This window comes from Macaca thibetana, chromosome 16 (genome assembly GCF_024542745.1).
Source record: "Macaca thibetana thibetana isolate TM-01 chromosome 16, ASM2454274v1, whole genome shotgun sequence".
NCBI classification, from domain to species: Eukaryota; Metazoa; Chordata; class Mammalia; order Primates; family Cercopithecidae; genus Macaca; species Macaca thibetana.
This window is the reverse complement of record NC_065593.1, coordinates 69813649-69839280: the sequence shown is the minus strand read 5'-3', so window position 1 is coordinate 69839280 and position 25632 is coordinate 69813649. Positions and strand designations below refer to the sequence as shown.

The 25632-nt window shown below is 37.7% G+C and overlaps 1 protein-coding gene across 6 annotated transcripts in view; it reads left to right on the top strand.

Annotated features, from left to right (window-relative positions):
• Positions 1–25632, top strand: part of KCNJ16 (potassium inwardly rectifying channel subfamily J member 16) — a 541663-nt gene that overhangs the window by 392535 nt on the left and 123496 nt on the right. For all 6 annotated transcript variants that reach the window (XR_007720474.1, XM_050765623.1, XM_050765621.1 and 3 more), the window contains one exon: positions 7529–7700. The gene's annotated coding sequence lies outside the window, so the exon portion shown is untranslated. The remainder of the gene's footprint in view (positions 1–7528; positions 7701–25632) is intronic.

The window sequence follows — 25632 nt, the reverse complement described above, 5'->3', positions numbered from 1 at the left end:
TAATTTAATCTCAACCTAAACCTACTACTTCATTCAAAAAGTAATTCAAAGTGTAATATAGTTTTAAATATAAAATATAAAACTAGAAGACTTTAGTATAAAACAAGAAAAATTTTAGGAAGTAGGGCTAGATGAGAAGTTCTTAGATATGACACCAAAAGCACAACTCATAAGAGAATATAATTACTCTATTGGACTTCACAAAAATTAAAAACTTTCGCTCTGTGAAAGACTACATTTAGAGAATGAAAATTTAAAGTTAATCTACAGACTAGAGGGAAATATTTGCAAATCACAAGATTCAACATAGGGCTTCTACTTGGAATACGCAAAGAACTCTCAAACTGAACATTAAAAGAAAAATAAACAGGCCAGTCTGAAGATAGTGAAGTATCTCAATTGATTGTTCACAGTTCATTACAGATCTTACTTCTTGTTCTGCTCTTCCCCCTTCTCACTACTGCACTTGACTAATTAAAAAAAACAATTAAATTAGAAAATTTATAAACAAAATGAACAAATGATTTGAACTGGGGAGAGATGATATCTCATTTTAGTTTTGATTTGCTTTTCTCTGATAATCATGATATTGAATGCCTTTTCATATGCCTGTTTGACATTTGTATGTCTTCTTTTGAGCAATGTCTATTCAAATCTTTTGCCCATTTTTAAATCAAATTATTAGATTTTTTCCTGTAAAATTGTTTGGGCTGCTTATATATTCTAATTATTAATCCTTCATCAGATGAGTAGTTTGTGAATAATTTCTCCCACTCTGCACATTGTCTTTTCACTTTGTTTATTGTTCCCTTCATTCTGCAGAAGCTTTTAAACTTGATTTGACCCCACTTGTCCATATCCAAAAGACAGGCAATAACAAATGCTGGAGAGGATGTGGAGAAAAGTGAACACTGGTACACTGGGGGAATATAGATTAGTATAACCACTCTGAAGAATAGTTTGGAGCTTCCTCAAAAAACTAAAAATAGAGCTACCGTATTATCCAGCAATACTATCCTTAGGTATATGATCAAAAGAAGGGAAATCAATATATTGAAGAGACACCTGCACTCCCATATTAGCTGAAACACCATTCAAAATAGTCAAGATTTGGAAGCAATATAAGTGTCAATCAATAGATGAATGGATAAAGAAAGTGTGGTACTTACACAAAATGGAGTATTATTTAGCCATGGAAAAGCATGAGATCCTGTCATTTGCAACAACATGGATGGAACCAGAGATCATTATGTTAAGTGAAATAAGCCAGGTATAGAAAGACAAAGATCTCATGTTCTCACTTATTTGTGAGAGCTAAAATTTAAAATGATTGAATTTGCATACATAGAGTATAGAGAGATGGTTACCAGAGGCTGGGAAGTGTAGTTGGGGTTGGTAGGGAAGATGAAGATAGCTAATGGGTTAAAAAAAAAAAAAATGAATGAATGAATAATACCTGGTATTTGATAGCAAAACTGGGTTACTATAGTCAAAATAATTTAATTGTACATTTTCAAATAACTAAAAGAATATAATTGGATTGTTTGTAACACAAAGGATAAATGCTTAAGGAGATGAATACTCCATTTACCCTGATGTGATTATTATATGCATTGCATGCCTCTCATCTGGATATCCAAGCAGAAGTTTGCTGCAGAGGTGGGGCCCTCATGAAGAACCTCTGCTAGGGCAGTATGGAAGAGAAATGTTGGGTTGGAGGCCCCAAACAGAGTCCCCACTGGGGCACTGCCTTGTAGAGCTGTGAGAAGAGGGCTGCCATCCTCCATACTCCAGAATGGTAGATCCACCATCAGCTTGCATTATGCTCCTAGAAAAGCTGCAGACACTCAACACTAGCCCCTGAAAGCAGCCAGGATGGGGGCTGTACCCTGCAAAGCCACAGGGGAGGAGCTGCCCAAGGCTGTGGGAGCCTACCTCTTGTATCAGCATGACCTGGATGTGAAATACGAAGTCAAAGCAGATCATTCTGGAGCTTTAAGATTTAATGACTGCCCTTTGGGATTTCATACTTGCACGGAGTCTGTAGCCCTTTTGTTTTGGCCAATTTCTCCCATTTGGAACAGGTATATTTACCCACTGCCTGTACCCCCATTATATCTAGGATGTAACTCACTTCCTTTTGATTTTACAGACTCATAAGTGGAAAGGACTTGCCTTGTCTCTGATGATACTTTAGACTGTGAACCTTTGAGTTAATACTGAAATAAGACTTTGGGAGGCTGCTGGGAAGGCATGATTGGTTTTGAAATGTGAGAACATGAGATTCGGGAGGGTCCAGGGGCTGAATGATATGGTTTGGTTTTGTCCCCACCCAAATCTCACCTTGAATGGTAATAATCCCCATGTGTCAAGGGTGGGGCCAGGTAGAGATAACTGGATCATGGGGGCAGCTTCCCCCATACTGTACTCATGGTAGTGAATAAGTCTTATGAGTCTGATGGTTTTATAAATGGGACTTCCCCATACAAGCTCTCTCTTGCCTGCCACCATGTAAGATGTGACTTTACTCCTCATTTGCCTTCCACTATGATTATGAGGCCTCCCCAGCCATGTGGAACTGTGAGTTCATTAAACCTCTTTCCTTAATAAATTACCCAGTCTTGGGTAATTTATTAAGCAGCACTTGAACAGACAGACATACAAGCACATGTTTTTGTTTTTGTTTTTGTTTTGGGGGTGGGAGGTGGAGAGTTTTATTCACCAAAAAAACAAAAAAAAAAAATCCCAGAAACAGAATTTAAAGAGAAAAGCAGAAAATCCTTAAAAATATGTGTGTATTTATATATACGTGTGTGTGTGGGTGTGTATATGTGTGTGTAAAATATACATATACACACATATATGTGACTTGGCTTGGATATCAGCTTTTAATTATATATAATTGTATATACATATATATATCCTATATATATAGTACACTATATAATATATAGTGTGGATATTAGCTTTTAATTAAGTTGAGTTTTAACCTTAAAATTCTTTAAAACATCTTTTCAAGTATCTTATTATCAGTTTTTAGCCAAGACAATCAGCTGATATTTATGGCCTTTGCACAAAATCCAGAACCATTCTAAAGACAGCTTAAATAAAGGAGGGTTTCACCAGCTAAAAATGGAGTACAACTCGTATGTCTGTCCAGCCATCTTCTATAGGGTCTCAGCTTCTCAGCCGTTCATCTACACACAAAGGCCCCAAAACCTTGTGTACCTCCCACAGATGGAAGAAGACAGGAAATGAAATACTGTCCAAGGAAGGGAAAAAGATTAGTAATGAATTGGTATCCCAAGAGTCACACAAATATCAAACCAAGAGGGAGTAATTCCCTGAGCAGAAAGCTAACCTAAGCCACAATGGGAATTGTAATCAACAGACTACAAAATGAGCAGTGTCCACTGTGAATGTTGCATGGAATCCAAAGTGGCCTGCGTGAGTGTAACTTTGTTTTATCTCAGATTTTGCTCTTTAGTTGAAATAATTTTTAAGGTTTGCCATGACATTAATATGATTCTTTTAATACCAACTTCCTATTATTTGGAATAAAGGATCTCTAAAATTTTATTTTATTTTATTTCTCATTTTTTAGGAGTCTAATTTAAGGAATGGATCTTTTGGCCATTGAATTTTCAATGATGTATTTCGTTCCAATAGCAACTCAATCCAACACCCTTTCTTAGACAAGAAGTGATTCCAAAGATCGAAGATTCCCCCATTTTCCCAGAAATAGGCTGAGATAGAGAAAGACTCTTTTTGCTATAGACAGTTAAAAATGGTGTTTGCCTCCTATAACCCCCAAATTTGTTGGGGGCTATGAGTCACAGACCAGTTAATCTGTCACATTGGGTAGGCCCTTCTGGGATTAGACTCGCTCAGCACTAACCAGGCAGCACAGGTCAAGATGACAAAAGCTGCTTATGAATGGCACTTCTTATGACAAGCGTGACACATTTGAAACAGAAAAAGTCTTGGATTCCCAGCCATTTTCAGACTGGCCATCTGACCTGACCCAGAAATCATGCCCCACGGATGGTGGGAACCAAGAGAGAAAGAGCTCACTTGATCACAGGTCGAGTTCTCAAGGACATAAACAAGAGGAGAGGGAACCTCAACCAGTACCCCTGTTTATGACAGAACACAGAAATACAAAGACAAACAAAAATATTTCTTGGAAGAAAGAGATCAAACAATATAAATATTCATATAACAAAATGCCAAAAAGTACTCTAGAGTTGCTATACCCCAAGACTAGTCACACAGGCCCCTTTTACCCAGTAATAAAAACCTTGCAGAGGAGAGAAACAGTAATTTTTACCATCTACTCTACTGGACTGACCAAAAGAGAGAGCAGGACCATAGCTGGTAAGAAATTCTTACCCCTTTTGCTGGCTTCTTAAGTTCCTGGGTCTTTTTACTGAGGCTTCCAGAAGAACAGAAAGACTTTTGGTGATTTTGCCCAAGGCACCATAACTATGGAAGCCAAGGCCCTTGGTCCCCAAAAGGTTTGCTGAAAAATCACTGATATAAGGTAGATTGAGTAATAGGAGAAAATACATACGAATTTATTTAAAGTGTGCATGAGAGACTTCAGAATAAAGATCTTACCTCCCAATGAAGTGGAACATTGTATATACCATCTTGAGGCTACAGAAAGAATGGGGGCTTGCATCCTAAAAAAACATTATGGGAGGGGAGAGAAGAAGAATTCTATTGAAAGAATTACTAGGGAGAATGAATGGATCCAGGAAAAGATATTAACTTATAAGTAGTAGTTCTCTTCGGAATTTTAATAATTCTTGGAGACCATCATTATATGTGTAAAAGGATCTGCTCAGGTGCAGTTACATTCTTGGTCTTTTCTGCAATATGTAGTGAGATAACAAGGAGAGGAAGAAAAAACAATTATTCTGCTTGGTGGGTCTGGATCTTAGGCAGATAAAGGAGCCTTCATCTTCTGTGAGAGGGATGGTATGGAGGGAAGGTTGTCAGAGAGACCTTGAAACTTCTTCATTTCAGCATGTCTGTCATGAGCAGTGAAAGGTTAGAGATAACCAGTTCTACACATATTTATGTCTTTTGACAATGTCAGGCTTTTATTAACACTGTTTCAATCACAAAAGTCATGAGTTACAATGAGTTCTCACGGAGGTAACTCTCCTTAGTACTTCCCGTTCACTTAGTAGTCAGTACTGCAGACACAGGCTCAGGCCACTCCACAAGTCTGTCAATATTGCAAACCATACATAATAGTATACTTAATCATGTGTAAATGTTATAGATTAAACATTCCACAACAAAAAAGTAATATTAAACATCAAAAGGAAAAAGAGGAGAAAGCATTAATGAACCGATCCAGGGGAGGCAAAGCAGTAAAAGGAGTCCTGGTTTGGGCCTGAAAGTCCCTGGATATTGCAAGGAATAGTCTTTGATATGGCAGAGCCTTTGGTGGCAGATGCTGAGTTCTTAGCACAAGTTACTGGAAGGTGGTGTCAGTTAAGATGGCCTATCTGAGCTGCTGAAGGCATGCTCCTTTATGGTTAAAGAGTCCTCTGGTGAGAACTGATTGTGGAAGAGTGTACTTGGTTTGTGTCCTTATCTGGTTAGATGCAGTCTTTATTTTTTTGATTATTAAGCAAAACATCTTACCTCTGTGGTTAGATGCAGTCTTTATTTTTTTGTTTATTAAGCAAAATATCTTACCCTTGAAGGCAAAGTGTCCTATGAAATATAAAATGGAAACTTTTTCTAAAATGGAGTTAGTTACATCAAGGGTGCTCTATAAACATAAAAATGGCATATTTTGGGGATATTGGTTTCTGAGCTCTGACAAACTCTTCCTAGTTTTTATGACCTCCTGCAAAGGGGAAGGACTGGGAGAAGGTCAGAGAGATCTGCTGTCTTCTCAAGTGTCAAGGTGACGTATTTTGGAGTAGTGTGTCCTGAACCCGCATCATTAATCAATGAAGATAAACCTAATTTCCAAAGTAAATTTATGACTAGAATAAATTGGTCCCTTTTCAATTCTTTGCCTTTCCTTTGTACAATTCAGATACAGTGTCCAGATGTTTATAGCAAAGTTAGTCAAATAAGAAAGAGGGAAAACCAAAGGGAACTGACGGAATACTTGAACAAGGCAACTGGAGAAAAATATGCTATTTTCAGTCATGAAATAATAACACCTTTAAATGACTCCCCATGTCTCAGATGATGGGTTAAGGCCTTCTATACTATTCATTCAACCCTTACAGCAGCCTCAAGAAGCCATGATTATTATTACTATTTTATGGATTAGAAAACAGCCTTAAAAGAGGTACATAATATATAATATATTGAATTTTGTTCAGAGTTTGTAAAGGTGAAGTCAGGACTAGAACCCAAGTCCCTCTGCCTGATTCTCCTGAAGTGACACTATGATAAGAAGCTACTCTGCACAAGGTCAAGAAACAAGGGCTAAATATTTAAAATATTTGGCATGCAGTGAGCTTATGTGTTTAGGTAGGGGTAAAAATAGTATCATTCTCATTTTCTCTTGATAAGGCTTTAGGTCATGGAAGCTTTAAATATAAATGCTTTGGGATTCAGTGGTACTGTATTTTCTCATTAAAAAAAGGATTGAATTTCAAGTCAAGGGATTTCTGGAAAGAGTTGTGCATGAGAGACAGCGGTAGTACTCTGGAGGTCCCGCCATATTGGGACCGGTCCTAATTGGCAGAAAGAAAGGGAAAGATTCATAATGAATATAATAACAGGGAGAGATGGAACAAAAAGGGCTCCATTCTCTTCTCTTTCTAATCAAGGGCCCTGATAAAAGACACACAGACACACAGCAAGAGCATTCTAAGATTGAATCATAGGATCAAACTTTATTTCCAAAGCTGCTATCTTTTAAAATGTAGGTTCAGAAAAACAAGCAACCAACAATCGAACAAATTCTCTCATCTTGGGCCAAATTTTGAGCCAAACTAAAACAGAATATTTTCTTTTCTTTTTTTTTTTTTTTTTTTTTTTTTTTTTTTGAGATGGAGTCTCACTCTGTCACCCAGGCTGGAGTGCGATAGCATGATCTCGGTTCACTGCAACATCCGCCTCCCAGGTTCAAGCAATTCTCCTGCCTCATCCTCCCGAGTAGCTGGGATTACAGGTGCCCGCCACCATGCCTGGCTAGTTTTTGTATTTTTAGTAGAGACGGGGTTTCACCGTGTGGGTCAGGCTGGTCTCGAACTCCTGACCTTGTGATCCATCTGCCTCGGCCTCCCAAAGTGCTGGGATTACAGGCGTGAGCCACTGAGCCCGGCCCAGAATATTTTCTAGAAGCTTATTAAATGTTTGGCAACATTAAACAATCTCTTATTTGTTATAAAATTATTCTTAAGCTCTCATAGCTCCAATGATACTAATAGGTCTAAGTAAAGAGACAAATATGGGGAGAAATGTTAATGATGACTATTCAAATGGACTAATGTGAAACGCAAGGGTGGGAAAACTTCAATCACTCTTTTTTATATTATTACAGGTGCCCACTTTGATGACTTGTTGTACTAGCGCCTTTGATCTCCATCATAGAAAATGCTCTGCTCCATTTCAAAAGAGATTGTCATATACGCCATTTGCCATTCACTGTTCTTTGGATCAAACCAACAGCAGACCTCACAGATAGAATTCCACCGCTGGCCATTCACAAAGAGGTAAATTGTAGGTCTTTTGCATTACTTTTAAACATTTTTTTAAGCAGAGAGCAGTTTACAAAAAAAAAAATCTGTTAACTAATATTGCCATCTGCTTTGATCTCTAATAAGGTTTTGAGTCTGGGCTTTTATCATAAGGGATTTTGCCAAAGTCCTTTCATTTTCGGCTATTTTAAGGAATAAACAATTAAGCTTGGGTAGACTATGCAGTAAGTGTTTCTGAATGTTAGCTTATGTCTTTGCTGCTGCTGCTGCTGCTGCTTCTAGTAACACTCCTAACTGCAATTCAAACCGTGATTTTTAGGTAAGGATGCGCTGCTGAGCCATGATTAACCAAAGGAGACTTTGAATTTTCCATGGGAATTTTCCTACTGGCAGATAATTTTCATCTTGTAGCCGGTAACATACCTATTTTTGAGAGAAAGAGAAGGCATTTTGCCATTCTGAGAAGCTGGATTAATGTAGCTGGTCCTTCTAAGGACTGAAGGTGTGGCTTGTTAGCACTATTTTAATCATCTGGAACTAAATTTAAAAAGGCAGTGCAGCAGAGTGGAAGAAACTGGGAATTGTAGTCAGAGGTCAAGGGACAAAAGCCAAAATTTGCCATTTAGTATTTAACCTTGGGTACGTCAATTCAAACTTCACAGCCTCTGTTTCTTTATCCTTTATCTGAGACTAATAATATGGGCTTATCTCAATGAACAGTTGATTTAAGACTTATGAAAATAGTTTGTAAGTGGTAAAGTCCTACATAGATATTGAATAAAATAATACCTGAGCCACAAGGCCCAGTTCTAGGAATGTGAGAGAATATTAATTATAAGGGGTTCAATAATGCAATATGGAAAAATGAAATACTCATTATATTAGTTTCTGTTGTTACATAACAAATTACCAAACTTTATGACTTAAAACAAGACACATTTATTATCTCACAGGTTCTGTAGGTAAGGGGTCTAGGTGTGGCTTAGCTGGGTCTTTTGGAAAGGATCCATCTAGAATCGAGGTGTCTGCCAGATTGAACAAAAAGGAAATTCTGCCATTTGCAACAACATAGATGAAACTTGAGGGCATTATGCTTAGTGAAATAAGTCAAGCAGAGAAAGAAAAATACTGTATGATCTCATTTATATGTGAAATCTAAAAAAGTCAAACTCAAAGAAATAAAAAGTAGAATGCTGGTTGCCGGGGGTGGGGGTGGGGAAATGAGGAGATATTGGTCACAGGGTACGAACTTTCAGATATGAGATAACTAAGTTCTACATCCCTGATGTATAGCATGGTAACTATAGTTAATACTGTATCCTATACTTGAAATTTGCTAAAATTGTAGATCTTAAATGTTCTCGCTACACATACACACACACACACACACACACACACACACGGTAACTATGTGAGGTGATGGATGTGTTATTTTGAATATATGTTCTCACCAAATCTCATGTTGAATTGTGATCCTCAGTGCTAGAGGTGTTTCGTACTGTCCTTACAATAGTGAGTGAGTTCTCATTTCTCATGAGATCGGTTGTTTGAAAGTGTGTGGCATCTTCCCCTACACACTGTCTCTCTTGTTCCTGCTCTGGCCATGAGATGTGCCTGTTTCAGCTTTGCCTTCAGCCTTGAGTAAAAGTTCCCGGAGGCCTCCCCAGAAGCTGAGCAGATGCCAATGTCATTCTTGTAGAGCCTGCAGAACTGTGAGCAAATTAAACCTCTTCTATCTATAAATTATCAAGTCTCAGCTATTTCTTTTCTTTTTCTTTTTCTTTTTTTTTTTTTTAGATGGAGTCTCACTCTGTCTCTGATCTGGAGTGCATGGCACAATCTTGGCTCACTGCAACCTCTACCTTCCAGGTTCAAGTGAAACCTGCCTTACCCTCCCGAGTAGCTGGGATTACAGGTGCCCACCACCATACCTGGCTACTTTTTTTTTTTTTTGTATTTTTAGTAGAGATGGGGTTGCCAGGCTAATCTCGAACTCCTGACCTCAAGTAATGTGCTCACCTCGGCCCCCTAAAAGTATTGGGATTACAGGCATGTGCCACCATGCCCAGCCCTCAATTATTTCTTTACAGCAATGCAAGAATAGCCTAACACAGTTAATTAACTTAATTGTAGTAATCCTATCACAGTATCTCTATATATCCAATCATCACATTGTATATTTTAAATTTTTACAATTTAATTTGTCAACTACGTCTCCATAAAACCGAAAAAAAGCCCCACAATGAATTCCAAGAACAACAGCAAAGGCTCTTGGCCAGAGCTGGGTTCTCATCTGAAAGCTTGACTGGGGGATGGATCCACTACAAGACCCACTTAGGTTGTTGGCAGGATTCATCATTTTGTGGTTATAAACTGAGGTTTCTGGCTTTGTGCTGACTGTTAGCCAGGAGTTCCAAGAGGCTGCCCACAGTTCCTTGCCACGTGGCTCTCTCCCCAAACCTCTCACATCAAGGCAGGTCATTCCTTCAAAGCCAGCAAGAGAGAAAGTCTCCAGCATGAGCCTGCTAGCAGGGCAGCTTTATGTAACGCAATATAATCACAGGAGTGACATCAGCACCTTTATTATATGAATGACATAATCACAGTAGTGACAACCTATTACCTTTGCAATTTTATGGGTTAGAGGCTAGTCTCAGATCCTGCCTACACTCAAGAGGAGCAGATTTCACAAAGGCATGGACACCTGGAAGCAGGGATCATGGGGGCTTCCTTAGAATCTGTGAACCACACTATTCATTATTAGGTATCTGGAAGTTAAATATATACATCAGAGTATTTTTATTCAGTTCGTTAAACACAGATTTTAGGTATCTGCCACATCTCTGCAAAGTGTAAAATATACACAGCAGTCTATTTATCAGCCCAAACTGGATATCTGGCCAAGATTATTTTCCTCTAAAGCAAGATGAAGTTTCTTTTAGTTTCAATGAAGTTGGGTAGTCAAAGTGAGTGTTGTCCTCCGGGTGAGCTATCTTGGGATTGCTCTTCTGTATCTACTCTATCACTCTCCATCTTGCTCTGAACCCTGGAAGGCTGACCTGTACAGGCTCCATTAAGTCTTCTGAAATCCAGTTGTGTTCAGCCAGTGGGAGCCTACAATTGAAGACAGAAGAGTAAGGTCACTTTGTCTAACCCCTAAGCCTCTCTCTGTGGGGTCAACTGAGGCTGCCTGTGTCCCTCTCCCGAACATTATCTTCTCTTTATGGCAGTTCCTCTACAGGAGTCTCTCCTGCCAGGATCCAGTAACATCTCTCTTCCTTTGTCATTTAGGCCTAGGGATAATAACAATTTCGGTATTACTAGCCCTAGGCTACCACTGTGTTGTAGTTTTTGCCTCTGTTTTTTGATTTCTCTGAACTCTTCCCATAATTTTGCTAGTAGTTTCTTTATTAAATCTTCCTCAAGTCCATTGAGTATGGCCTTTTTCTTTCCTTGCTGGGACACTGACAGATATGCCACCCAAAGAGTTAATGTTATACAAGCACAGCAGTTTGTTCATAAGGTATAATCAAAACATGGTTGTTGAATGAATGAGGAAAAGAATGACTCTTTACCAGTAAATGTGACCTTTTTCCCATTTGATAATTCAGTGTGTTTTGAGGGGCTTCCTTTGCCTTGCACAGTTCTGGTAACGAGAGCCAATGTGATGATCCGTATTTCTTGGAAATGCTTCCCACAGGTCTGGGATTATAAATATTGTTTATTCTGGAATGAATAAGAGCATTGGTTTTCTTCTTTCCCTCTTACTCTTAGCCAAAAGATGTGTATGGGGTCAAAAGCAGCAAGATGGGTACATTTGCAACAGGATCTCAGAGTTAATTTCTGAATTTAGTAATGTCTTAATATACATCTGTGGTAGAAAAAGCAACAATGCAGAAGCAAATTTTACAACACTGATGGAGAGTTACTGCAATGTGATGGAAAAAGATAAAATAAGTATGAATATTGGATAAAGCTAAGATTTTAAAAAATAGGCACTCTATCAGGAAAATCTAAGTAAAAACATGTGAGATTATGGAACAAACACTCAGGGAAGCATAAAGTGTTTGATTTTTAAAGATAATCAAAAAGACATTTGGCTGGGTATCCAATGTTGAGTGTTGACAATTGGGAAAATATACGGGATTAAATCAATAATTTTGAAATCTTGGTATGGCTGGTTTATAGGACTATTTCATTGTATTCTGGTATCAATATTTGGTCACTGCTGTCTGATCCATAGGACATCATTGAGATGTCTCAACCATTTGTTTTAATCACACAGGCATGAGTTATCATGGCTTCCAATAGGAAATAAGCAGCTGTCAGACTTCTGGACTTTGTCTTCATTCCTTTCTCTTATTAGTTTTGACATTACAGACACAAGATATCCTGGATGGACCAAGGACTTTGGAGTATGAATACCATTCCTAGACATAGAGTCATTTTTTTTGTTTGTTTGCCAGCTCATGGGCCCCATAGAGTTCCTCTCTGTTAGTCTACTTCCTGTTCTACCGTAAAAGTAGGACACAGGATGTCATGCCTGAAAATCTACTCCTCTGAGTTTTATAAAGGTAAGAACCCAACTCAGATACTATTCATAGGGATCCTTAGTTTTAAGCTGTACTTTGTACACTTGGTTTTATTTGATTTTCAATGAAGAAAATGCATTTGCCTACTTACCTCCACCAGAACTCAATTAGTTACTTAGGACCTCCCAAAGTGCTGGGATTACAGGTGTAAGCCATCACACCTGACCGGAGTTTTTTTTTTCTTCAATGCACACTCTATAAACATAATCACCACTTTGTAGGAACTTCTATGATTGGTTAAGGAGAAAGGGCATGTTCAAAAATAAACCTGATGTTTGACAGGGACTGAAAAGGGAGGCCAGGATTATAATCCAAAGCCATAAAAATATTTTGTGTCTAGGAACCTATGGTAAGAAATGCAATAATAGTTAATATGTAATTTTTTCTCTGTGCCAGACGCAGGCCAAGTGCTTCTCATAGCTTAAAACAATGTTATTAAGCGGGTACTATTATTTACTACATTCTACAGACTACAAAAGAGTGTCACAGACCTTAGTTAATTAATTCGGGATGGAATCAATATGCTAATTCAGGCTGCTGTCTGGTAGTGAATTCACTTCCTTTTAGATTTAATAAAGATGCTTGATGTATTCCTAAAAAAAGAAATCGTTTTTAACCAGTAACATCTAAGAAAACTTTATACAGTCCATGTTTTTGGTCCTTACAATGTTTTTCAAATGTTTTTGGTCCCATGACCATCTGTATGAGAATCGCTCAAATGGATTTGTTAAAAATGTAGACTCTTGGGTCCTTCCTCTAACTTCTTCAATCAAAATTCTGAGATTGGGTAAGAAAATCTGAATTTTAAACAATCATTTTAGTTTATTCTAATGTACATCAAAGTGGAGCACACATTCTAAAGGGAAAGATTAGATTTCATTAGGTGACTAAGTTGGACAACAATTGTAGATGGACAGAATATAGACAAAGGTATGGCAGCTGAAAATATGCCATGCTGGGTATTTGAAAGCAAAAGTTTTGCTGGGGTATGGGGTGCATATAAGGAAGTAGCAAGATACAAGCCTTGAAAAAGTACGGGTCAACCTTCCTTGAGCCTTGAGTAAAGTTGTCAGAACTTTGACTTTCTAGACTTTATATGAATGGAACTATTTGGTGTTTGGGGGTAGGAAAATAACCTGTTAAAGTAGAATTTTGGCAAACTTGTCTTGTAGCCATTAAGATGGTTGGGATGTGGATGAATTGCCAAGTGCTGATATAATTAAGCCTCTTACTTAATGCCTGGATTAATTAATGTATATCACTTGATGATACTGAGTACACAGCAATGAAAATATTAAAGTAAAATACATTGTGGGAAAACAAAATACAATCAAACTGTGTATAGATATTTTCTGAGTATAGATGTTGAGAGAGGAGTCCAAAAGACAAGAGCTTTGGTATCTGAGTGTCTGGACCAATGGAGCATCATTTAGCAGGAAGAGATGAATCTGAAGGAGACACTGGTTTAATGCCAGGTGGTGGAGAATTCATTTTTACAAGTGTTTGTGGTACCAGCAAAACACTCGGTTCTTCAGGTCTTTAGTCAATTGGGAAATCAAGACTGAATTGAAGGTAAAATGCCACAGCCTGAGGCATAGGTTTGGATGTGCTGGTGTAACTAATGGAAGGAGATTACTGAAGATCAAGGAGCAAATGAAAACACTTAGAGAATGAGAGAAACAAATAACAGGGGAGCACCTGGGGAACTGATATTGTGGAGAAAAGATTGAGGAAAAACATGAACATTATTCTCAGTAAGAGCTGGATGAACTTATAGGCTGAAGTGACTCTGATATATCCTCATCTTAAATAGGGAAATACATACATAAACATCTTAAAATATTACCAGAGACCAGCATGATTTGTATTTCCAGAGAATTTGTGGTTAAAATTAAGATCAAAGAATTTCCTGCTATGGTGGTTATAAAGAAAGAAATGGACATTACGTGTCTTAATAATCACTCTTTAGATTACGGACCTATAGATCTTCAGAGTCTCTATTAAATAATAAATTAAGTAGCATTTGAAAAAACCTAGCAAGCAAAGCACATATCTCATTAAAGCTATTTGATTCCCCGAGTGCCAGTTACAGTATTCTCAACCTAAAGGGTTCTCATCACTTTATGACTGGTGACAAAAGCCTCTGCCTGAGTCAGGCACTACTTGAGAACAAGTATAAAACATTCAAAAAATAAAGTCTCGGCCGGGCGCAGTGGCTCACGCCTGCAATCCCAGCACTTTGGGAGGCTGAGGCAGGTGGATCACCTGAGGTCAGGAGTTCAAGACCAGCCTGACCAACATGACGAAGCCCCATCTCTACTAAAAGTACAAAAATTAGCTGGGCGTTGTGGTGCGTGCCTGTAATCCCAGCTACTCGGGAGGCTGAGGCAGAAGAATTGCTTGAACACAGGAGACAGAGGTTGCAGTGAGCCGATATCACGCCATTGCACTCCAGCCTGAGCAACAAGAGTGAAACTCCGTCTCAAAAAAAAAAAAAAAAAAAAATCAAAAACGAAGTCTCATTTTCCTGCATCATGAAGATTCCTTCTCTGAAAATACCTTATTGCTGAGAACTTCCTTAAATGTGTTCTCAAGTTCAACCTGAAAGCAGAAAAAGTAAGGCAAAAGTGTTTGTGTGTGTGTGTGTGTATAAAATATGTATTTATATGTACACATATATTCATACACATGTATGTATATACGTGTGTGTTCATATATATATGTTGATATAGATATACATGTATATATATATACGTGTGTGTGTGTATATATATATATCAAAAACAAAAGTGAGGCCAAATTGATAGAAATATCAGAAAAGTCAAGCTCAGATGGCTCCAGCTTTTAACAAGGAGGATTTAGCAAGATCTTTTTCATTAGAACCAGTTTCCTTTCACTGACGGTGCCTCTGGGCACACAAAAGCGTCCTACCATGCAATGGGGAGTTAGTGTATTTGTGCATGGGGGTAAGGCTGCCTTTGATAAATATAAAACCCCATCATTATCTCATTTTGGTATCTTCTGAGATTTTCCTAAACAGATGTCATGGAAAATTCATTAGGAAAGAACATAACTTGTTACAAAAGGAACCCACAGATTTTATCTTTCTCTTTTGCCTTAAAAGTTCAAAGTTTGGAGAAAACGACTTAATTGAGATAACTTTAATAAGAAAAAGAACAGAAGGGTAATTCATGTGGCACTGACTGGGTAGTATTAAATGAACTGTGTTGGATGGAAATTTTAATACCCTAAGTGCCCTGTGATAGTGTTTGGTGCTTTAAAACTATTCCATTTTCTTAAAGTCTTCATCCTTCTCATTTTGATTATTGCTGCTCTTCACGTATTAAGAAAATGCTGCTATGAACAGCATGGTAACTTTGAGTTTATTTTTCCAAATAATGGCCTGGCTTTTAAACCAACTACTTGCAGACTTGATACCAAAAAGGATGCAAATTTTAAAAATTTGAGACAGTTTACTCTAGAGCACAGGAAAATAAGAGAGATCTGACTGGATTGTTGGTGAGATAGGCAGATTGCTCACAGGGGCCAGAAGAGGGACTAAACCAAAGGAACCCAGACCTAAAACTATAAAAACCCTAGAAGAAAACCTAGGCAATATCATTCAGGACATAGGCATGGGCAAGGACTTCAGGTCTAAAACACCAAAAGCAATGGCAACAAAAGCCAGAATTGACAAATGAGATCTAATTAAACTAAATAGTTTCTGCACAGCAAAAGAAACTACCATCAGAGTGAACAGGCAACCTACAGAATGGGAGAAAATTTTTGGAATCTACTCATCTGACAAAGGGCTAATATCCAGAATCTACAAAGAACTCAAACAAATTTACAAGAAAAAAACAACCCCATCAAAAAGTGAGTGAAGGATATGAACAGCCACTTCTCAAAAGAAGACATTTATGCAGCCAACAGACACATGAAAAAATGCTTATCATCACTCACCATCAGAGAAATGCAAATCAAAACCACATTGAGATACCATCTCACACCAGTTAGAATGGCAATCATTAAAAAGTCAGGGAACAACAGGTGCTGGAGAGGATGTGGAGAAATAGGAACACTTTTACACTGTTGGTGGGACTGTAAACTAGTTTAACCATTGTGGAAGACAGTGTGGCGATTCCTCAAGGATCCAGAACTAGAAATACCATTTGACCCAGCCATCCCATCACTGGGTATATACCCAAAGGATTATAAATCATGCTGACATAAAGACACATGCACATATATGTTTATTGTGGCACTATTTACAATAGTAAAGACTTGGAACCAACCCAAATGTCCATCAATGATAGACTGGATTAAGAAAATGTGGCACATATACACCATGGAATACTATGCAGCCATAAAAAAGGATGAGTTCATGTCCATCAATGATAGACTGGATTAAGAAAATGTGGCACATATACACCATGGAATACTATGCAGCCATAAAAAAGGATGAGTTCATGTCCTTTGTAGAGACATGGATGAAGCTGGAAACCATCATTCTCACCAAATGTTTTTCAATTGTTGAATGGATAAACAAATCATGGGATATCCATGCAATTAAATTAATTGACTAAGCAACAGGGGTGAATCCCAAATGCTTTCTTCTAAGTGAAACAAAATAGACCCAAGAAGCTACATGTATACGAATGATTCAATTTATATGACATTCTGGAAATGGCAAAAAAATGATGAGGAAAGAGAACAGATCAATGGTTGCCTGGGATTTGGAATGGAGGACGAGTTGACTGACAAAGGAGAATGTGTGGGATTTTTGGAAGTGCTAAAACCGTTGTGAATCAAATCCCGTGGATCTGTAAACCACAGAGAGTGAATTTTACTATATGTAAATTTTTTAATAAAGAAAGATACATGAATAGAAACACCAAAGATTTCATCCACAATATTTCATTTTGTAACTGGAATTGAAATCCAGTAAAATAGCTACAACTAATGTTTACAATCATTTCTAAGAAAACTGAGGAGAAGTTGATGCTAGGAAGAGCAGAGGAATGCTAGGCTTCATTTATTTCCTTCCTTCCTTCCTTCCTTCCTTCCTTCCTTCCTTCCTTCCTTCCTTCCTTCCTTCCTTCCCTCCTTCCCTCCTTCCCTCCTTCCCTCCTTCCCTCCTTTTTCTTTTCTTCTTTCTTTCTTTCTTTCTTTCTTTCTTTCTTTCTTTCTTTCTTTCTTTCTTTCTTTCTTTCTTTCTTTCTTTCTTTCTTTCTTTCTTTCTTTCTTTCTTTCTTCTTTCTTCTTTCTTTCTTCTTTCTTTCTCTCTTTTTCTTTCTTTCTCTCTCTCTCTCTTTCTTTCTCTCTCTCTCTCTTTCTTTCTTTTATTTTTTTGAGACAATGTCTCACTCTGTCACCCAGGCTGAGTGCAGTAGCACAGTCACAACTCACTGTAGTCTCAAACTCCCGGGTTTAGGTGATCCTCCTGGCTCTCAGCTTCCCAAAGTGCTGGGATTACAGGCATGAGCCACCTCGTCTGGCCTTGATTCTTCATTAAATATAGCTGCCTCACATAGAGTGCTTTTGGTGGGTATTTTTCTGTGTACTTCCACTGGTCTTTGGGTCATGTACCTACTTTCTGCTGCACATCCAGTAAGTACCTCTAGTTGCCTCATACTTCAACTTCATAATGATCAGTGGATCACCAAGTCTCAGGAGAACAGGGTTAGACCACTTGTTAACTCCACAAACACATATTTAATGTTTATCAGATTCCTAACACTTTTCTAGGCAGTTGGGATTCATCAGCTTAAATGCTTAGAATTCGCGCTCTCCCCAGCAGCTTTAATTTGGTATTTATAGCATTCAGTAGTTAAAAATCTTCGCCTTGGACTTGTTTACATACCAATTACTGCACACTTTCAAATTGGGCTGAATTTCAACTGGTAATTAAAGTTGATTTTGAAAGCATGAAAAGGCAGTGCTAAGAAATCCCAGTATCAACTGGGTGGCCTCAGGCATTTTCAGTTTTGTTGCTCAAGTGTGTAACTCAGAAGCACTTGGGACTCCACAAGTTGAAATTCTGGGAACTGCTTGAAGATTTCAGTTAGCTATAAAATTTTAGGTAACAAGCATTAATTTGTTTATTTGAAGATAATATATAGAAATGAGAAGTGCTGCTTGCTTGTTAGATCCTGGGGGGACACTAGGTAAGTACAGTCTATCTTTTAGGAACAGACTATTAATATGTAACAGATATGTTAACAATTATTTAGCCGGGCAAAATTACTCTGAGTGCATTGGAGTTAGGTATTCTCTACACTTTTGAGACAGGACTTAGGATGGCAAGAATCAATTTTTCCATCCTAGATGAGAGTCTGTGCAGGAATTCATTAAAAAAAAAAAAACACTAAGGGGGTGTATTAAGGACATATTCAGTTCCTGTTGCTGCAGTAACAAATTACTACAAACTTAATGGATTTGAAAAACCTAAACCTATAAACTTATATTTTTGTAGATCAGAAGTCTGAAGTGGGCTTCACTGAGCTAAAATCAAGGTGTTGGCGGTGCTGCATTCTTTTCTGGAGGCTATGGGAGTTCATCTGTCTTCTTGCCTTTTCAGTGGTTAGCAACCTTCTGCATTCCTTGGCTCATGACCCTCTTCCATATTCAAAGTCAGCAATGGCCAGCCAGTCGTCTTTCATCTCACATTACAGCACTCTGGTGCTGACTCCTCTGCCTTTCTTGTTAAGAACACTGTGATTATGGTGAACACACCTGGATAGTCCAGGATAATCAGCTCATCAACCACCTTGATTCCGTCTGCTATCTTAATTTCCCTTTGTCATGTAATATAACATATTCCCCCATTCTGGAGATTAGGACATGACCATTATTGGGAATATATATATACACACACACACACATATATGTACATATATACATGCATATATGTATATACGTATATATACATGTACATGCATGCATACATATACACATGTGTACATATATACATATATGTACATACATATACATATGTGTGTGTGTATATATATAAGTATTTGAGACAGAGTTTCGCCCTTGTTGTCCAGGCTGGATCACTATGACATGATCTCAGCTCACTGCAACCTCCGCCTCCCAACTTCAAGTGATCCTCCTGACTCAGCCTCCTGATTAGCTGGGATTACATGCACCCGCCACCATGCCTGGCTAATTTTTTGTACTTTTAGTACAGATGGGGTTTCACCATGTTGGTCAGGCTGGTCTTGAACTCCTGACTTCAGGTGATCCACCCACCTCGGCCTCCCAAAGTGCTGGGATTACAAGCATGAGCCACTGCACCTGGTCAATTGGGAATATGTTATTCTGCCTCCAATTCATTAAGAATTTTCATTCTCTGGCAGGGCACGGTGGCTCACGCCTGTAATCCCAGCACTTTGGGAGGCCAAGGTGGGTGGATCACGAGGTCAGGAGATTGAGACCATCCTGGCTAACATGGTGAAACCCTGCCTCTATTAAAAATACAAAAAGTTAGTCAGGCGTGGTGGCTGGCACCTGTAGTCCCAGCTACTCGGGAGGCTGAGGTGGGAGAATGGAGTGAACCCAGGAGGTGGAGCTTGCAGTGAGCTGAGATCCGGCCACTGCACTCCAGCCCAGGCGACAGAGTAAGACTCTGTCTCAAAAAAAAAAAAAAAAAGATAGAAAAAGAAAAGAAAGAAAAAAAAAAGAATTGTCATTCTCTCTGATAACCTATAGCATTGATTGATGTCTTAATCCTAATCCAAGAAAAAGTTGAAAATAATGTCTGGATGTTGACTGGCTTCATGAAGGTCTTTTATTTTATGCTGCATGGAATATGTTAAGACATTTCCCATATAGGCCACCCTTTATAAAAGTAAGCAAGTCAGCGGACGACAGACTACAGATAACAACATAAAGTTAGTTATCTATTCTCTCACCCTTCCCAGGCAGCTCATTCTACGTAACTCACCACCAAAAGAAGATCATTGACCTTCAGTTCCGTTTTGTCTGAAATGATGGCATGTTAAGGAGTCTGTTCACAATTAGGACCACGTTCCAGTTTCTTTTTTTCAACACTAATAAAGTGGTCTTCCTTGCATCTTTCTTGCAAGAATTGCATAAAGCTCTTGCTTGAGATGAAACCTGGTTTTTGTAAGACTTCTGTGTTTGATACCTGATGAGATTTCCTGGTTTGAGGAAATTTTAACCAGATTTAGCTTTTTGATCTTCATTTTTCAAAATAGTGATTTAAAACAACACAAATGAGAACCATGAGTATCTCACTATTTTACTTTGTTGTGAGGAATTAAAAAAGGATGAATGTTTCTAAATAAAACACAAATTATTAAGTTTGATTTGGATTTCTTTTTCTCATCCTAAGGGAGTTCACTTGGGAGCCCTCAAACTGTATTGGAGTTTTTCAATTTTGTGACTTAAAAAAAGGAAAAAAAAAAAAAAAAAAAAAAAAAAAAAAACCAGCAACGAGTGATTTCATGCTTTAAAAGAAGATGAAAAATTGTTGTGAAATTAACTCAAGGCTTTTCAGACATCAAACAGTTTTGATTTTCTTTATTTCTGACCCCACAAATATTTTCATGTGCTAAGTGCACAAGCATCCAAAACATATAAATTAAAATAAACGTTCACTATTGAACAAAAAAGAAAAGGGCTTAGCAAAACATGATGCCTCTGAATAGATAAGACTGGTCAGGACCAAGGACCACCAGCTTTCAGGAATTTGTTCTGAAGTCTGACTTTATCAAGGTAGATAGTACAATTTAACCATGAAAAATCTGAGTTTTTGCCCTTATTCTTTAGCAATAAATCCCCAGAGTTTTAGGTAGGATTAGAAATATCTTAAATAAGACAATTCTTCCCAGATTCCTTTGCAGTTAGTGTGCACCAGTGACAAGGCTCGGCCAGTGATATATAAATGAAAGCAATGGTGTAACCTCCTGGAAGGAGGAGACATACTCTTTTCCCTTTCTTTTCTCCTCCCTTCAGGAGTGCAATACTCAGTTTGGACCAAGGTGTAGAGAGTAGTAGTGTAGCAAGATTGAAGGACCTTAAGTCCATGACGATTGTTGGAGTCACTGTTATATTTTCTATTACTCATAACCAAACCTGATTTAACTAATCCAGTTAGCTACTCCGAAAACTAACAATATCCTAAAAGTCCGCTGTGAGGACTAAATGAGATAATGTAGGTAAACCATCTATCTTACTGGAATGTCTACAGAAGGTAAAATAAATGTTAAGTTATCTTCTCTTTTCCATGATAACTGAAGTTTAAAGAGCTTCATCCATGAAAATATCTCAATGAGTATGATCTTCAAAGTTAATGGAAAGCAGTATTTTTGACTTGGAGGTAGAGATGTCTTTAGAAGAACAATAAAAAAACTTCTTCTGTTTCTTAATTCATCCATTTATATCAATTTATTCAACGTATTTTGAGTATTGATTATGCTGCAAGCACTGTGCTAGTAATTATTTAAAGTAAAACTTAGGTTTTGCCTGTAATAAGCTCAAATTCCATCAAAAAGAGAGGTAGACAAGCAATAATAAATATACAGTGTGACAAGTACTATTGTTAGAAATATTCACAAAAACATACTATGGGAATAGAAAAGAAAGTAGCTCAATCTGTCTAAGGAAGCAAGGAAGATTTTATGAAGGAGAAATTGAACAGAGAGCTAAAAGGGTGAATTGGCATTTGGTAGGTAGTGAAGGGAAGAAATTTTTTTTTTAATAGAACACCATGTTGGAGCATGAAATTCATATTTAGTGGATAAGGGTATAGTTTTGCAAGGTTGGAGTGTTAGGTATGGAAGTGTCTGAGATAGGGCTAACCAGTAGGTTACCATCAGATTGTGATAGAAGACAGATCTAGTGGCAACACAGATAATATATTATCAGGTCATATATATAGGGCAACATGACCCCAATAGACTATATAGGGTGTATATTCAGGGTATGGTACAAAACCAATATTTCAGCAGAAATGTGAAAGGTGAAAATATTCAATAAAACCTTGGAGATGAAATCAACATTATTGGGTGACTCTTTGAATGTTGTGATAAAAGGGAAAAGTAAGTCTAGAGACCTCTTGGGTTTCTAGACAAGCCAAGCCATATAAAGCCATTAAGCCAAAATAGAAAAGATGGAGACATGAAGGATGTTTTTAGATTAGGTTATAATGAATTCTATTTGTCTATGTGTCATTGAGGTGAAGATATTCAATTGAAAGTAGGCAAAATAAATCTGAAGCTCGGGGCTAATAATTCCTGAGTTGTATGAGGATCTTTGACCACATGGGGAGAGAGACCAGAGAAGAACTGTGATCTTCCAAGAAAAGCACTTTTAGAATAAGACAGAAAAGTTGAAGCCTGAGGAATACATTATTTAAGAAAGAAATAAGCTAGGCATACCCAAAATTGGCTCAGAAATTAAGGAAGATAACCAGAAATGTTTTGAAGTTAAATTATGCAGTGGAATGCTTCAACATTCAGAATATTATAGAATAGTATACAAATTTGTATTAGACACCTCTGCACTTACCACTAAGATTTAATAGCTGTTGTAGAAATTTTACAGTTTTGGTTCTTAACATTGTGGCCTGTTACCTATTTTGAGTTGTTTGTGTATATGATGTGTGATAAGACTTGAGATTTTTAAATTTTATTTTAAAATACTTGTTTCAGCACAATTTGTAACAAAAATCATCTTTTCCTCTGATGAAATACCTTGACACCTTTGTAGAAAATCAATTGACTACATATATGAATCTATTTTTTGTATTTTCTGTTCTGTTGATATCTGTATCTTTATACCAATACTATGTTATCTGAGTTATTATAGCTTTATATTACAAGTTAAAATCTGGTGATTTAAGTCTTTGAACTTTTTAAATATATATATTTGCTCCTCCAGGTTCTTCTGATGGCCATATACATTTTAGAATCAGTGTATCAACTTCTCAGAAAAATTTGTTGGGATGTAGGCTGGGATAGCATTGAAATCTATGGATCAATTGGGTAGAACATTTCTGTTTTAATATTGAAACTTCTCATGCAATGAACATAAAAAAATCTTTATTCAGAATTGCTAAGTAAAGCCACTTGAGCCAGGAAATTTCTTTATGGGAATATGTTTAGTTAGAAATTCATTTTGTTTAAATAGACAAATTGTTAGCTAGAGGTTTATTAATTTTATTACGTTTTTCAAAGAGCCAACTTTTGGCTTTATCTGTTTTTTCCCCTTTTTGTGTTCTATTTCATTGAATTCCATTCTTATGTTTATTATTTTCTTTTTTCTATTTACCTTGTGTTGTTTTGGCTCTTGCTTTTCTGGCTTCTTAAGCTGGAACTTAGATTATTGATTTTAATCATTTTAAATTCTTAGGCATTGATTTTAAGTATGAAATGCTTAAACATTGATATTAAGCATTTAAGAACATACATTTTCCTCTAAGCTCTGCTTTAGCTACATCTCTCAATTTTTGATATATTACGTCTTCTTTAATTTTATTTCAATATATTTTCTAGTTAATTTTGCTATTTTTTATTTGATCCATGGGTTATTTAGAAGGCTGTTAATTAATTATCAAATATTTTGATTTTTCTAGATACCTAGATATTTTGTTATTATGACTATTGCTTTTCAATTTAATTTCATTGTTGTCACAGAACATGCAATGTATTGGTCGGGCACGGTGCCTCACACCTGTAATGCCAGCACTTTGAGAGGCCGAGGCGGGCAGATCACTTGAGGTCAGGAGTTTGAGACCAACTGTGTCTCTGCTAAAAAATACAAAAAATTAGGTGGGGCATGGTGGCAGGTACCTGTAATCCCAGCTACTCAGGAGGCTGAGGCAGGAGAATCACTTGAACCCAGGAGGTGGAGGTTGCAGTAAGCAGAGATCATGCCACTGTACTCCAGCCTGGGCGACAGAGGGAGACTCCACCTCAAAAAAAAAAAAAAAAGAAAGAAAAGAAAAGAAGAGATTAAAAAAAACATGCAATGTATGATTTCAAACCTTTGAAAGTTATTAAGACTTGTTTTATTACCCTGCATATGGTGTTTGGTTCATACGATCCAGTATATACTTTATTTTGGTGGTGTGGTTGGGATGTGTGTCCCCTCCAAATCTCATGTTGAAATGTGATCTCTAATGTTGGATGTGGGCTCTCATAGGATATCGAATTACGGGGCCAGATCCCTCATGAATGGCTCTGTGCCTTCCCCATCTAATGAGTGCACATGAGATCTGGTTGTTAAAAAGAGTTTAGGAGCTCTCCTATCTCTTGCTCCCTCTCTCATCATGTGAGATGCCTGCTCCCCACTTTGCCTTCCACCATAAGTAAAAGCTTACTGAGGTTTCACCAGAAGCTGAGCGGATAAATGTTCTGTGCTTGTATAGCCTGCAGAACCATGAGCCAAACAGACTTCCTCTCTTTATAAATTATCCAGTATTGGTTACATCCTTTATAGCAACAAAAAACAGTAAACAGAAAATTCATACTGAGGAGTGAGGCATTGCTGTAAAAGACCTGAAAGTGTGGAAGCAGCTTTGAAGCAGGGAAACAGGCAGATGTCGTAAGAATTTGGAAGGCTCAGAAGAAGACAGGAAGATGAGAGAAAGTTTGGAAATTCTTAGAGACTTTTTAAGTGATTGTGACCAAAATGGTGGTAGAAATATGAACAGTGGAGGCCAGACTGAGGAGATCTCAGATGGAAATGAGGAATTTATTGGGACCAGGAATAAAGACCATTCTTCTTAAGACATAGCAAAGACCTTGACTGTGTTGTGTCTATGCTCTAGGAATTTATGGAAGGTCAAGCTTAAGAATGATGACCTCGGGTACCTGGTGGAAGAAATTTCTAAAGTAAAGTATTCAATATGTGGTGCAGCTGCTGTTAATAGCCCATGATCAGATATGGGAGCAAAGACATGACTTAAAGTTGGAACTTCTAGTTAAAAGGGATGCAGAGCATAAAAGTTTTAAAACTTTGCAGCCTGATCACATGATAAGGAAAGAGAATTTTCAGGAGAGGAATACACACAGACTGCAGAGCAACTATTTGCTAGAGAGACTGGCATGACTGAATGGGAGCAAAACGCTAGTAGTCAAGACATTGGGAAAATGGTTTGGAAGGCATTTCAGATGTCTTCCGGACAGTTTTTCCCAACACAGACCCAGAGGCATAGGAGGAAAGAATAGTTTCAGGTGCCAGGCCTGGGATGCCACTGTCCTGTGTCACCTTAAGAGGCTGCTCCCTACATCCTTGCTGCTCTAGCTCCAGCTATGGCTTAAAGACCCTAGACACAGCTCAGGCTTCTGTCCTGGAGGGTGTAAACCATAAGCCTTGGTGGCTTC